The sequence below is a fragment of the Triplophysa rosa genome, linkage group LG21 (assembly GCF_024868665.1).
Source record: "Triplophysa rosa linkage group LG21, Trosa_1v2, whole genome shotgun sequence".
NCBI classification, from domain to species: domain Eukaryota; kingdom Metazoa; phylum Chordata; class Actinopteri; order Cypriniformes; family Nemacheilidae; genus Triplophysa; species Triplophysa rosa.
The window spans coordinates 10,493,721-10,507,534 of NC_079910.1; the positions used below are offsets into that span (position 1 = coordinate 10,493,721).

At 39.1% G+C, this 13,814-nt stretch overlaps 1 protein-coding gene across 12 annotated transcripts in view; it reads right to left on the reverse strand.

Annotated features, from left to right (window-relative positions):
* rap1gapa (RAP1 GTPase activating protein a) overlaps positions 1-13,814 on the reverse strand; it is a 70,916-nt gene that overhangs the window by 29,011 nt on the left and 28,091 nt on the right. For 2 of the 12 annotated variants that reach the window (XM_057363388.1, XM_057363384.1), the window contains exon 1: positions 3,665-3,893. The exons of 9 other annotated variants lie outside the window; for them this stretch is intronic. The gene's annotated coding sequence lies outside the window, so the exon portion shown is untranslated. Of the gene's footprint in view, positions 1-3,001; positions 3,111-3,664; positions 3,894-13,814 lie in introns of those variants that run through there. One more of the 12 variants, XM_057363386.1, reaches the window with a different exon arrangement.

Consider the following 13,814-nt stretch of genomic DNA (forward strand, 5'->3'; position numbering starts at 1 on the left):
GGAACAGATTGTATTACATTTCTGACTACGGTTCAGGGCAATGTAGGCGAGCTAAAGTATGGCCCTGAATGTTGCATAATGAGACAAACTGGTGAATTTATTTTTAGGTGGAAGTTTTCATAAAAATGAATCCTGACCCATCTCCAAACAAACTCCAGACATACAGTAAATGCCACTTCTGTAACATATACCACTTCTGTAACATGTTAGTTACTGAGGAAATAGAAAACAACTTATCTTGATGACAAATTAAAAGAAATTCTACACAAATAACACTAGAAAATATGTAAAAAAAAAATGTTTTCTGTCAGGCAAAAAAGCCCATATCATGGAAAGATAAAACTTTTTTTTTTTCTTGATGTAAGAGAAAAGATCAAACAGTGGCACACTGGTGATGTAAGACCCTTGCAATGAATCTCTTATACAGAATGCTGATCTTCAATCTTGTATCTCTCATCAGCTCTCCCAATAAACCCGAAGCACCAGCCACAATGCTTCCATTTTCTACAACAGCATCATCCATCAAAACCAGACAGCTACTTTAAATAGGGATGCACCGAATCTAACATTCTTGGCCGAAGCCGAAGATGATGTGAAACACTTGGCCGAAGGCCGAATAATACCGAACACCGAATATGGTTTTTGCATTTCTTCTATTTATTAAGCTATTTTTTTCACTATTGCACAAACTGAATAGTCAAAATTTGCTTTTAAAAATTTGTCTTGCTTTTCAATAAAATACAATACAACTTAATATAAAATTGAGCAAAACAAAATACATTAAAACAAAAAATTTAATAGCCTATATTAATTAGGCCTATAACTGACTGGTAAAAGAATGTAATGTAAGTTACTCTGTACCCCTACAACAAAACAGTTCATTAAAAACTGTCATTCCACATTAGGCCTATAAACAAAAAATACGAATAAACTAAAACTGTTGGATTATTATAGGCTACATTGCAAAATGATTTGAGAAAAAAAAACATCCAATGCAAGCAATTCTGACTGATGCTGACTGACAACCATCAGTTCACGTCTCTCCTCCAAACTCCGCCCACAGAAGCTGACTGTTCTCTGGTGCACTCGTGGCCGGGATGCACAGAACATACTTTGACAAGTTGTTTAGTACACGGAACTGTGTGCGCGCGACCACTGTATGATGTCAAAGGATGTCGCGAGCGGCGGGGCTACTGTCAGACAGCCCGCTCCCGTCTGAAGTAAAGTTACCGACCGGTAAAGACGCTTTCTTTTGGAAATTTACTTCCGTGCGGCAAGTCCCGTGCTGTGTCTTTCTCTGACACCTTAAAATGCTCCACACACACACTGCCAAAATGTTTTCGGCAGTAATAAAGCGCACGTCTCTCTCTCTCTCTCTCTCTCTCTCTCTCTGCGCTGGTTGCTAGTTGATCGTTTCTCGAGTCATGTTCGGTAAAATTTATTCGGCCATTTCACATATTCGGCCGAATACCGAACATGTGTTTTTTGCTATTTTCGGCCGAATATATTCGGTGGCCGAACATTCGGTGCATCCCTAACTTTAAAGGTAAATTTGTTTTTTTTTACAAGACCCAAAGTCATTTGGCTTTTACCGTTTACCATAAACGCATTTCCTCAAACCCTCACCGAGGATTGTTTTAAATGCCAAGTCCCGTACACAGGTGCTATTAACCTCCAGTTTGCCACATAACCCACAGAGGGCAATCTGAGTGAATTCATACCCTTAACCAAAGGTTTGTGTGATGTTATTGTAGCGAGGAAGGCGGGACGAGAGCCGTGGGGCAGGAAGGCGGGGCCGGTGGCATAATGAGTATCAGCTGTGCGCGCACCAGTCCCGCATGCCTCACGGGGGAGCTAGGGAGCATAAGAGGACGAGCGACGGGACTGCCGAGGAGAGAGGACCGGGCCCGGAAGTTGTTAAGTTTTGTGTTAAGTTTTGTTTATGTTTGTGTGGCCGGCAGTCGTCCGTGAGGGGCTGCCGACCTGTTTTAATGCAGTTTATTGTTTATTTATTTTTGATTAAATATGTTTAAATGTTTGCCGGTTCCCGCCTCCTTCCTTCCCTTCTATTGAACTTAGCTACAGTTATTTTGTGCTATATATGGATAGAAGTGATGTAATGTATGCATTAGTGATGTAAAAAGTGAGCATTAGAGCATTAGAAGTGATGTAAAGTGAGCATTAGATCAGTTGCGTCACAGTAAAGACCTCAAATGAACTGCAGCTCAGTGCCAAAACGAAAGCTCATCTTTATTACACCATTGTGTAACAGACTATGTGTATGAAATCTAGCGGCATCTAGTGGTGAGGTTGAGAATTACAACCAACGGCTCACTCCACCCCTCCGTTTCGAAGCACTATGGTGGCTGACACAGGACTAAGATGTCACGTTTTCGCTTCATGGCCGAAGGAGATAACGTATTTACGAAACGCGTTCTGTAGAGCAGTTTGTCCATTCAAGGCAACTGTAGAAACAACATGGCAAATTCTATGTAAGGGGACCCACTGTGAATGTAGACAGAAATAGCTCATTCTAAGGTAATAAAAACATAACGCTTCATTATGTAAGATCTTTCTTCACCTCTGAAGACATAGTTATGCGTATTGTTTTGCATTTCTGTCAATGGATCCTCCAAAAAAATTACACACCTTTCACATCATCTGAATCATGATTTGTTAGGACAAAATGTTTTATAAATGTACTACTGTATAATATAACAACATCAAAATGAAATCATCATTAATTCATCTGTTTTAATTTAAAAAATTTAGTGCCAAAGACTGAACTATTCTGGAGATGCTGTTCAGTGTAAGAGACTGTACGGCAGTAAAGAAATATCATATCACCTCTCTGGAACACTCATTAGGCAGAACACTTGACCAGAAGTAGAGTATCATTAACTTAACATGCCGACAATGTCAGCCTGCTATTAAAGTTGAGGACTTCAGAACACTCACCCTAATTTGGGTTTATTTAGGGAGCATCTGAGCGCATACTAACCAGCCCTATCGGATGAAGACAAGAAATCTCTCCTCCGGGCTGCGATATCAAAATTCAAATGAAACCTCTCTCTCTCTCCTCCCCCACCTCCATTTCTCTCGGCTTGCTGAGCAAAGTTCCACACTGAGTAAATCGGATATTTGAAGTACTTCACAGCGGTCTGAGAACGAGAGGAATGGAGTTTCATGTAAAAATCACGTAAAGCAATCTCTCCCAAGCAGCGATTCTTCAAATCAACATCATTCTTGTGCTTGTGTCATCGCAGGAGATGCAAAAATAAGAATCGCAAATAGGTGAACACATTGGGAATAATAAACTACAGTATGATTGAATATGAACTATTTTTATATCTCTGCCAAAGCACTAGAGGCTCACAGATCAATTCCAGCATCCGTGAGCAATAACGCTTGTTGGGGCTAAGAAATTAATTGTAAACAATATATCTCGGTTACTGCTCACTGTTCCTCCATTTCTTAATAAATCATAGTGCTGGCTGTTTTTCCTGACAATCTGCTCATCTCTAAAAGCATATGACCCCGCTCTTATCCCACACACCTGCCGGCTGCTCTGCTCGTCCCGCCAACAAGCTAATCCAGGGTGCCGATCGCCAGACGCACTGTCACACTTAATATTCCTATAAGCAGATACGGAGCAATTACTCACCGTGCACAAACAGATGTAGGATTTCCTCTCCGAGAGCCGGCAAGCTTCTCCCTCAGTCACACACCCGATAAAAGCACGGATCCATCCACTACACAGCCACACTTCATGTCCTGTCTGTGTCTCTTTTACTCTATTGCTTTTTTCTCTCTCTTCTTTCTTTATGTCTCTCTCACCCTCCCGTTTGCGCTCCCTTATGCCTGCTCTCTCTCTCTCTCTCTCTCTCTCTCTCTCTCTCTCTCGAACGCCCGCCCCCTCCCCCGCTCCCTCAAACACACTGAGAGCTGTCCATCTCAGCTGTCTGATGGTAATATAATATTCATCGTGCTTTGACTTAATTAAACACACACCTCCCCATCACAGACTGTTGCCCGGGCAACCGCTTCACTAACAATTGGAAATCATCTTCCATATCCTTTTTTTTTGGCAGATTCCCTTTTGTCTACTCCTGTCATCCTGTCACACTCAATTCAGGGTGAAAAATAAAAAGCACGTCATGTAAAGGAAGCGAAGATGATGAATGAGTGGAAACCATAGAAACAGTACAGTAATTATGTTACAAAAAATTAACTTAAAACATGAAGTATTGTCTTGAAATAGCATCACAGCTTGGCAACACAGCGAGGGTGCACGGCACACCGGGTTCACAGATGCGCTCAGAGAACAATTAACGTGATAGTTTACCCAAAAATGAAAGTTCTGTCATCATTTACTCACACTCTTGTCATTTCAAACCTGTATGACTTTCTTCTGCAGAGTACAAAAGAAGATATTTTGAAGAATGTTGGTAACCGAACAATTGCGGTACCCATTCACTTCTATTGTGACACAAAGCCAATGCAAGTCATGGGGTACTGCCGTTGTTCGGCAACCAACATTTTTCAAAATATCTTCTTTCGTGTTCTGCAGAAGAAAGATGGTCATACAGGTTTAAAATGACAAGAGTGTAAGTAAATGATGACAGAGTTTTTTAGGTGAACTATCCCTAAGATGTTCGTACTGACAATTTAGTCAGTGTTCTTGAATCGTGCAATCTAGCTAGTGTACATTCATGTACAATGTGGGATGAGGTCAAGAAACTTCAAGTAACCACACAGACAGCATCTTACATCAACAGATGTCTGCAAACGCAGCACATGTGTACCGCATAACAGCAAAATAGTGCTGCTCACAGCATAATACAGGATTAGAAGAAAATCTCACAGCACTCCTATATTGACATGTATTGTAGTAATCAGTGAACATAATCTGCTGGCTTCAAAAACGCTATGAACACATGGCACATGTGCATCTTCAGCCATTCAGAGAATACAAGAGAACATGTTGAAATACAAGGGTTGTTATTAAACCTTATATAAGCAGCAGAATAGGAAGTCAGCTTAAATCAAAACACTTGACATTAAAAATCAGCTTCGCGCATTAGTTTTACAGTTACTGACATTTTTTCTCTACTTAAAAAATGCAACTGAGGAAAAATTGAAATCTCTGACTTGGAGAGAGAGAGAGGGGTGTTAGGGTGAGTTCAAAGGAAGCACAAAATATTCTAATCTTACCGTCTTAACCTTGGGATTTAATTTCATTTTGATAGGTTTGTACAATGACACCATGTAACAAAAACCCTTGATCAATGCACCCTGTACCTTCACCGCAGTAAAGAATTTTAAGTCATATTAGAAAAGTACTGCATGTAAAATGAGATTTCTTACCAAATTTCATTTACTGTCAGAGGGTCGATCTCGGGAACGTTCCATCTCTTAGATTTCGATAAAGTCCAATGTGCTTTATGGAAGGGCATCTTGCATTATACAAGCCCAGTGTATTTCACAAGTCTAAATATCTTGCACTGGTTGAGAACGTTTCTTTTTTATTATCTCAGTACACACCTAGGTTAGCGTTTCCTTTCACACTAGCCAGAGGGCATCATATAGCATGTCTCTGAAGAGGATCTGATTTCTTTCTCCCCACAATAACTTAAACCTGTTCTATCGGAGGCCGTTGAGCCTCGCAGGTGTTCAGCATCTCCATCTGTCCTCCGAGAGGCGGACGGCAGTGCAGACTGCAAAAAAATGATCCTCAAACCAAGATCAGTTAGTAAGTCTAGACAACAGCCTCAGAGAAAAAAGTTGTTTTTCTTCAATCAACAGAACCTGTCCCTGTTTCAGTATCTGTCTTTAGGTGCACAAAAGGACAAAACCACTAATATGAGTCACACTATTTTTGGCACATAAAATCATAAACCGAATCTTAATATGTAGATGTAGCGTAGGTGAGCATTTCTGAATAAAGTGTCTGACTTTGAGCGTATCATTATGGCTTGTCCACACCGGGACGATAATCGTGCGCGTTTATCGTCGACGTTTAACACCTTGTGTCTAAACAAATGTGAGTGTACACACCGATGCACAAAACGACAGGCGTAAAAGCTACTTTTTTAAACGCCTCGGGCTCGTTTTTTGGTTTGACGCGCCGCGTTAAAAACTGGGCGACCAATGAGATTGGCACTTTTGTTAACGTTCTTGGAGCTGCTGAAGTTACAGTAAAACACGACTTGGTGGCGCTCAAGCACACATTGACAAAGAGGAAGCATGATGAAGAGGAAGCATGATGAAGAGGAAGCATGATGAAGAGGAAGCATGATGCTTGTGACACACGCTTCTGTGTGACAAGCGAGGGCCAGAAGCATAAAGTTGCGCAGCGCCACCTTGTGTACCGGGGTATTTCTGTTTTTCATTAAGCGCCGTCTATGTCAGGGAGTGAATTTGCATGTTCACTCGGCTCATCGCCAGTGAAAATCGCTTGGGTATGAACGTTGAAAAACGTCTCAAAAAACGCTGCCGATAAGCACGTGCGATTATCGTCCTGGTGTGGACAGGCCTTTACTCATACATTTGCAGTAAAATCTTTTAAAAACTTTTCCTCCTTGAGTATGTGCTTGAATACTCCCAAGAACATTAATCTATTCAAATGATAATCCAAAAGGTCTTAGAATATATGAATAATAATGTGACAAGTTTAACGTATAAGCACAGGGGAAATATCTTGAAGGAGTTTGCTGAATTCACTCACTCACTCTCTCTCTCTTCCTATTTCCTTCTTTTCTCTTCTCATGCTACATACACAAACAGACTGTAACAATAAGGATGGCCTGAGGGCTCAGGGCCAGTTTGAGTTTCAGGCTGGCTGACGGAAGCGCCACTTGCAATGAGAATAAATGAAGAGCAAAATAAGACTTCTGCTTAAGTATGCTGCTTTTCAGATTTTTCTTTTGAGAGAGAGACTCAAGTCATCTTACTTGTCTCTTTTAGCATTTATAAAGAGATTGCCTACTGAAGATCTACTGTCTGCTGAAAGACAGTAAGTTTCAACTTAAATTTCAAATATCGTATCATATTCAAAATACCTGAGCAAAACTGTGAACTCCAGTATAGGTGTCCTGAGCTATGAAAGAGCAACTTGAGAAATAAAGTTTTACACTAGAAAAACAGTATCATCATCAGTACATTTTACACGTGATTTTGTGCCTTATAAACAGTTTTCTGTGATAGAATTAAACATGACCAAATTAGAAACGGCTATTTTAGTATCAGTTATAAAAGGTTGTAAAATACAGAAATGTGTCATATATTATGCCTTTCTTTCCCAGCAAAGGTCTCTTTATGGTTTCAGTGAGTGGACCATAGAGTTGCATAATGTTTCCATACATTTGAAAAGATTTTTCACATATTTTTGAAATACTGTAAAACACCATCAAATTACAAATAAAAGACTGCAAATTTACAAGATGTACATTTTAATTTAAAAAAAAAAAAGTAAATTTACATTTAAAAAAATTGTATTTCTGTATTTTTCTGTCGCCCCAGCTTTTTTATTCCTGTTTTTTAACAGGATTTTTTACAGTGTATATAATAAATATTTTATAATTAATAATATTATACTACATAACTATTTAATAATACAATCAATAAATTTCAATATTTTATATTTATACATAAATAAATATACAAACCGAATTGTTTCCAGAAAATGATATATTCTGTTCACAAGAAAAGTTGTTTTTGTTTTGGTGAGGGCACATCAAAACAACAACTACCGAGTCCAGGCCATTGTTCAGCCATGCACAAATATGAAACCATCACAACAACACAAAACTCATTTGCATGCATCGAAAATCATATACAATCAAACTAGCGGACCCCTATTGCTTAACACTCCTCAGAACTGAAGAAAACATTACTGACATTAGCACTAGCTCCATTAAAGCAAAGCTGAGTCATGTTCAAATCATTTACAACAGGATCACAACCGAACCACTAATCTAATTTCCTGTGTGACAACACATCACATCTCACCTCTATACAATTTGCAAGATCCAACTGTTAGGCAGTCCAATGAGGTTTTTAGTTTTTATCATAATCAAATCACATCTCCCCGTGATGTAGTGATATATGTTTGCCATAGAAGAGCAGGATAACAAGGACATCACATGACGCACTGACATGTTTTCATATTCCCAGGGGCAGAATGATGTAATTTGAGGTTTGACGCGGGGACCAGGAAACGACCTCTAGATAAACAGAGGAATTAAAGGTCCAATCATCATGCAAACATCTTCAGGGAGGAGGACACCTATTTATTTTTTGGCTCCGCCCACCAAACGAGCAGGTGCAGCCAGCCAATGCACTTCATTATCTTTAAATACTGATCTTCTTTTAACAAAGCAGGCAGTATTTACTTCCCCCAAAGCCACATGGAGACATCAATCACACTCATTCAAGATCAATCTACTGTTTAACATATTCAGCTCCGACCCACCGGGGAGCATCCGCAGAACGACTTCTAAAAATGATGTGCAGTCTCTTTTTAACTTCTCCATTTGATCTTATTGATCTATACTGCTTCAGGATAATTCACACAAATGAAGCAAGATATGTTAAACCATTCAAATAATTACTAAACAAAGGTCTACGCTTATCATTGGGTGTTTAGTTTAAATATTTATGAATATTTTGTTTTTGAATAAGATCATGTAAACTAAGGAGCACGCACAATGAACATGTGTTCATGTTTATGGATGACTTTGACAAATGTCCTACCAATAAAGTACTTTGAAACTAATAAAGTAGAATAAGAAAGGGAAGATGAGGTGAACCCAAACCATACAGCATTGAAAGCCTCTACTAATCTCCATCTCTCTGTTATACGTGCCTAATGACCCAACCTAGGATGACACCGATGGGTCTCATGGGTATCACTTGCCACCAGCTGCCCGCCGGCAACATCATCTGAGATTAACTTCTAATTCCTTCATTTTGACAGCAAACACCATTTTAAATACCTTCTGTGGCTAATTCTGGGGTTTCAATTTTGCAAACATACAGTATCTTTTGAACCAAATTGCCAGGAATGAATAAATCCCACTGTGTGGACCAATCAAAACAAAGCTAGAAAAAGTACTTGTCATTAGCATCACTGCATAGTGCATAGTTTACATTAAAATCTAATTTCAGATTTTAGGTAACTTTTGGAAAAAATGAATAAATACAAATAAAATAATAAAATGTAATATTATTTAAGTACAATATTATATATAAAAAATAAAATGTGCATTTTTTTATAATATAAAAGCGGGCTTTGTATTATTTGATTATAATCTTTGACATGGTTTTACTCAGACAATAATCTGAGGATATTATATTTTTACATTATGTAGAAAACAGTAAATCACAAAAGATAACAGACTTTAGCTGTGTTTTCAGAGGCAGGGTCACATATTTCAGTGATATCTGACCGGTAAGGATGCAGTATCCCGCTTGCATCACCATTAAAAAAGGCCCAAAATGAGATAAAAGCAATGCTACTATCAGTAGTGACATCCAGTACCAACATTCTGGAGATCTGAATCTATAAATCAACCGCACCTGAATCTGAATCTACAGTATTTATCAGTGCTGCCACTTTTTGTGCCGAAAGAAGGTACAGTGTTGTTCACTGTATAGTATAATTACATTCAGCATCTAGAGTTCAGATTAATCTCATCCTCTTACTGTACCAAAACACGAACCAGAATGCTGGCTTCTCTCTGTGGGCACAGATAATGTTATCCTCTAGCTGCTATCCTACTGAGCCTGTAATGGTTGAGATGAGATGACCGGCTGTGTTTCTGCCAGCAAGAGCCTCTATATCTGAGCTCGGACTAAGCTTTGATGTGTGGCGCATTCATCTGACATGCATATCATCTCTCCATGTCTCTACCATCAGAACACCCCATGGTGTCTCTGGCCCTGAAGGTATTTGGATGAAAAGCCCAAATGAACAACTTCAGTTTGAGTGGGAGTACTTGTACATCACTGAATGTGTTGACGGATCACAGCATGACTGAGTGTAAGACTTTAATGTGGGCATGGTAGATGCACTGTGTTCCTACAGGCAATTATGTTTTCACATGACTTTAAACTATATCGCAGCTAAAGGGAGCTCAGCATGAGCTGGGCTGTGTTATATTCAAGAAGAAGCAACCAGAAAATAGGGAGAGCTAAAAAAGTTTAGGGCCTTGATATTGTCCACACACGTTCTTCTCACGTTCAATTTTCTCTCTCTCAGCCAAGAGGAAAAAGTCACTTTCTTGACACTTTGTAAAAAATGTTACAATGGACCCTCTTGCATAAAATGTCACCTTATCAAATGAACGCAGCACAAAAGTTTTAGAGAGGTAAATTATTGCTCATTAACAAAGGTTGGAAAAGCGCTGTGGCTTTCACTAATGCTCTCCATAAATCTCAGTGAGCTGTTCTTTTCTAACCAAAATAATTGTACTATAAAACATTGGGAATCCAATAATCTGCCGTCTCAAACTGCTACAATATTTCATAATCAAATTTTTATGACCCGTGGGAGTATGTGATCCTGCGTTCCTCGACTATTGCTGCTCTCCATCAACCATTCACATCCAAAAGCTTCGGTAGGAATCCAAAGCACCTCAAATTCACATGGTTCTTTTACAAAAAAAATGTTTTCACTCTAATCCTCCCTCGTTATGAAAATCCTCATCGTGCCAGATAGTGTTTAGAAATTGTATGTAAATTTGTGCTATACAGTTAATTAACAACCTGTAATTAGACGATAATAAGGACGTCCTATATCTGGTACCTGTTTAGCATTTCATTTGCTGTCATGAAATAAATAAATAAAATGTGTGTTTGTGTTAGCAGAAATGTTCAAACTCAAAGACATTATGCATAAATTATTTTTATAAAATATGGATTAAATATGAGCACATGTTCACCATATCATTTTAATTCCCTGACTAGAATGTGAGATTCATAAAATTCATGTTATTCTTGCAAATCTTGACCTGCCATGGGTGCTTCAGGTTGTTTTAATCCTTTTTGCATCATTGGATTTTGATAGGTTTCCATTTGGAAATGTGGTCTCATGGAATCAGGGACTTTCTTGTCACATTGGAGCTATATTTAGTCAGACAGTTGCATGTAGAAGACACATAGAGACAGTCTAGGCTGATTAAGTATGACAGCTCTCTCTTCCCTTCTCCTTGAAACACACACAGACACAGATATACAAGAGTGCATGCAAAAGATCAAAAACCCTCACCTGTTTGTGTTTATAGTGCATGCATACTGTAAAGAAACTAATTTCTCTTTCACAATCATTTAAATCTGGTTGATAAAACAGAAAATCGAGACAGATATTATACACCGCATGTGTTGAGGAGAGCAGATGTTTTGGCACATTTACAGTACAAATGAAGAGATAGTTTGCTCATTTTTGTCTACCCCCTGAAAATGTGGGCTGTTAAAACTTCACAAGACAAAAATGTAGGGCCCTAACAATGTTAATTTGTAGCTTATCTGCACAATTTTTTTGCCTTCCGGGTTAAAATCCTCATCTGGCCAACATCACAGGTTGACGCCAGAGACACGCCCGTCTCATATGCCGGACCGATCGCCGGTTTGAAGTCCTGATGCGAGTACGGCCGGAACAGTAGCAAACTCGTTTTACTCGTGAAAGCTTTAAGAAATTGAGACAAGTGGACTTTTGGACTTGGTCATGAAGGCAGTCTGCATCCGGAATGCGGTACCGTGACCTAAGAGGACTTTTTCCATCTCTTCAAACCGGTAACTCTCATATTTAAACTAGAGCAGTTATACTTGCATTTTGTTAAAAATAAATACTACACATTTAGTGGTTTCTGTAATACCGCTGCGGCTTTAACGTATGATTCGTGTAATGACTAATATTGAATGGAATCGGATCACTTTTCTCTCGTGCCCCGCCCACTCCCCCCTTCTTCTCACAGCGTTCATGCAAGTTGCATTTTTCAAAACGACAGTAAGGTGGACTGTAGCCAAAAAAAGGGGGGATTTAACAAAAGAAAAAAAGGTAAGATACTGGTTTATATTTTAAGTTGTACATTATGGCCTATTTTTATAGATTTATTTCCTGTAAGGTTCAAAAACACTGTAGTAGCCTATCTGTTATAGTTTATGAGTAAATACTGTAGTATACTTACGTATTTTTTCATGTGGGCAAAAAATATTACTTTTAAGAGAGAACACGGAATCCAGAAAAATTTAAATGGAACTATGAAATTTGGGGAAAAAATTAAACAGAATTTGGGGGGAAATGATTTAAAACAGATTTCATTTTCTGAGTACCTTTTTTATTAAATATAGAAACTTAATTTGCATTTTTGGAGCCTAATAGTTCACCTATTCACCTTTGTTTCATGGGACAGCAGAATGCACAATAGCAGGTTGCACATTTAAATACCACCACATTTTTGGAAACATGGTGCACAGGTGAGTAAATGATTTGTTAGGGTAAACTAACCCTTGAAGAAATCTACAACTCCACCAGAGGGCAGATGACCTTGTATGTAATCACATTCCTGAGGTAAACACATTTAATTTTGCATTCTGAACATCTTTTCCTCACACTTTAGCAAAGATTCTGAGTGTGTGTGTGTGTGTGTGTGTGTGTGTGTGGGAAGGGTAAACCCTACGGTATGGGGACAAAATGTCCCCACAAAGATGGCAATATCCAAAATCTTTGTCCTTGTGGGGACATTTTTTGGTCCCCATGAGGAAACAAGCTTATAAATCATACAGAATTAACTTTTTTGGAAATCTAAAAGAACAGACAGTTGTGTGTGATTGTTAGGGTTAGGGGTGGGTTAGGGGTAGGGAATATGATATACAGTTTGTACAGTATAAAAACCATTGCGTCTATGGAATGTCCCCATAAAACATGGAAACCCAACATGTGTGTGCGCGTGCGTGCGTGTGTGTGCAGTGGACATCTCTTTCAATGTGCACCGTTGGGCATCTCTTTCAATCTTGTCAGACACAGCCTGTTTACCAAAGGGGCTGTCTGGGACACCATGTCCTCTTAATAGCTTACTGTATCATTTTTAGAACAATCCCAATATATCACTGTCTCATTTATGAGCACCAGAAAAACCTGTGGAAACTCATCTCTCCCCTGCTCTCAGTTATAGAAATTGAAATAGAACAAGCTTGCAGCATCATTTCAGGGGATGAAACCCTTTGACTTAAAAGCTGTGTCCACCCATCGTGACACCTGCGTGCTGTGATGAAAGCGAAGTAAAATGAACAACCGATGTCACTCCCGGTCACACTCACATGGCATATTTCTCCACTTTTCACAGGTACTTTATCAAAGCCAAGTATGCCTCTTTGATGTTACTGCAAGAGGAAGACATGCTTTTAAAACATCTCAGAATGTCACAGCTGCCTTCTCGTAGCCACGGGTCACTCGGGGATTAATGAAACTGTGTAGTTTAAGTCCACTCCTAATGGGAAAAGTGTATACCATTTCTGCTAAAGAATGAAAGGTGAGTCTCTTTCGGCCCTGAATGGGTTTAGGTGACCTGAGATATAGGGTTAGATATAGTTTAGGAGCAGTGGTCTGTAATCTGAGTGCCGTGTTGTCTGCTAAGTGCTTCCGGATTTAGTGCCGTGTGGTATTAGGCTATGATGATGTTGTCAGGGGGAATAAAATAAGGTGCAGAGTTACACAACATTCATAGCTGTAGAATTCATTTAGATGCTCAAGAGAAGAAAGAGAGAGAGCATAGCTAGGATGTACAGACAAGGGGCTTTGGGAACCAATAGAT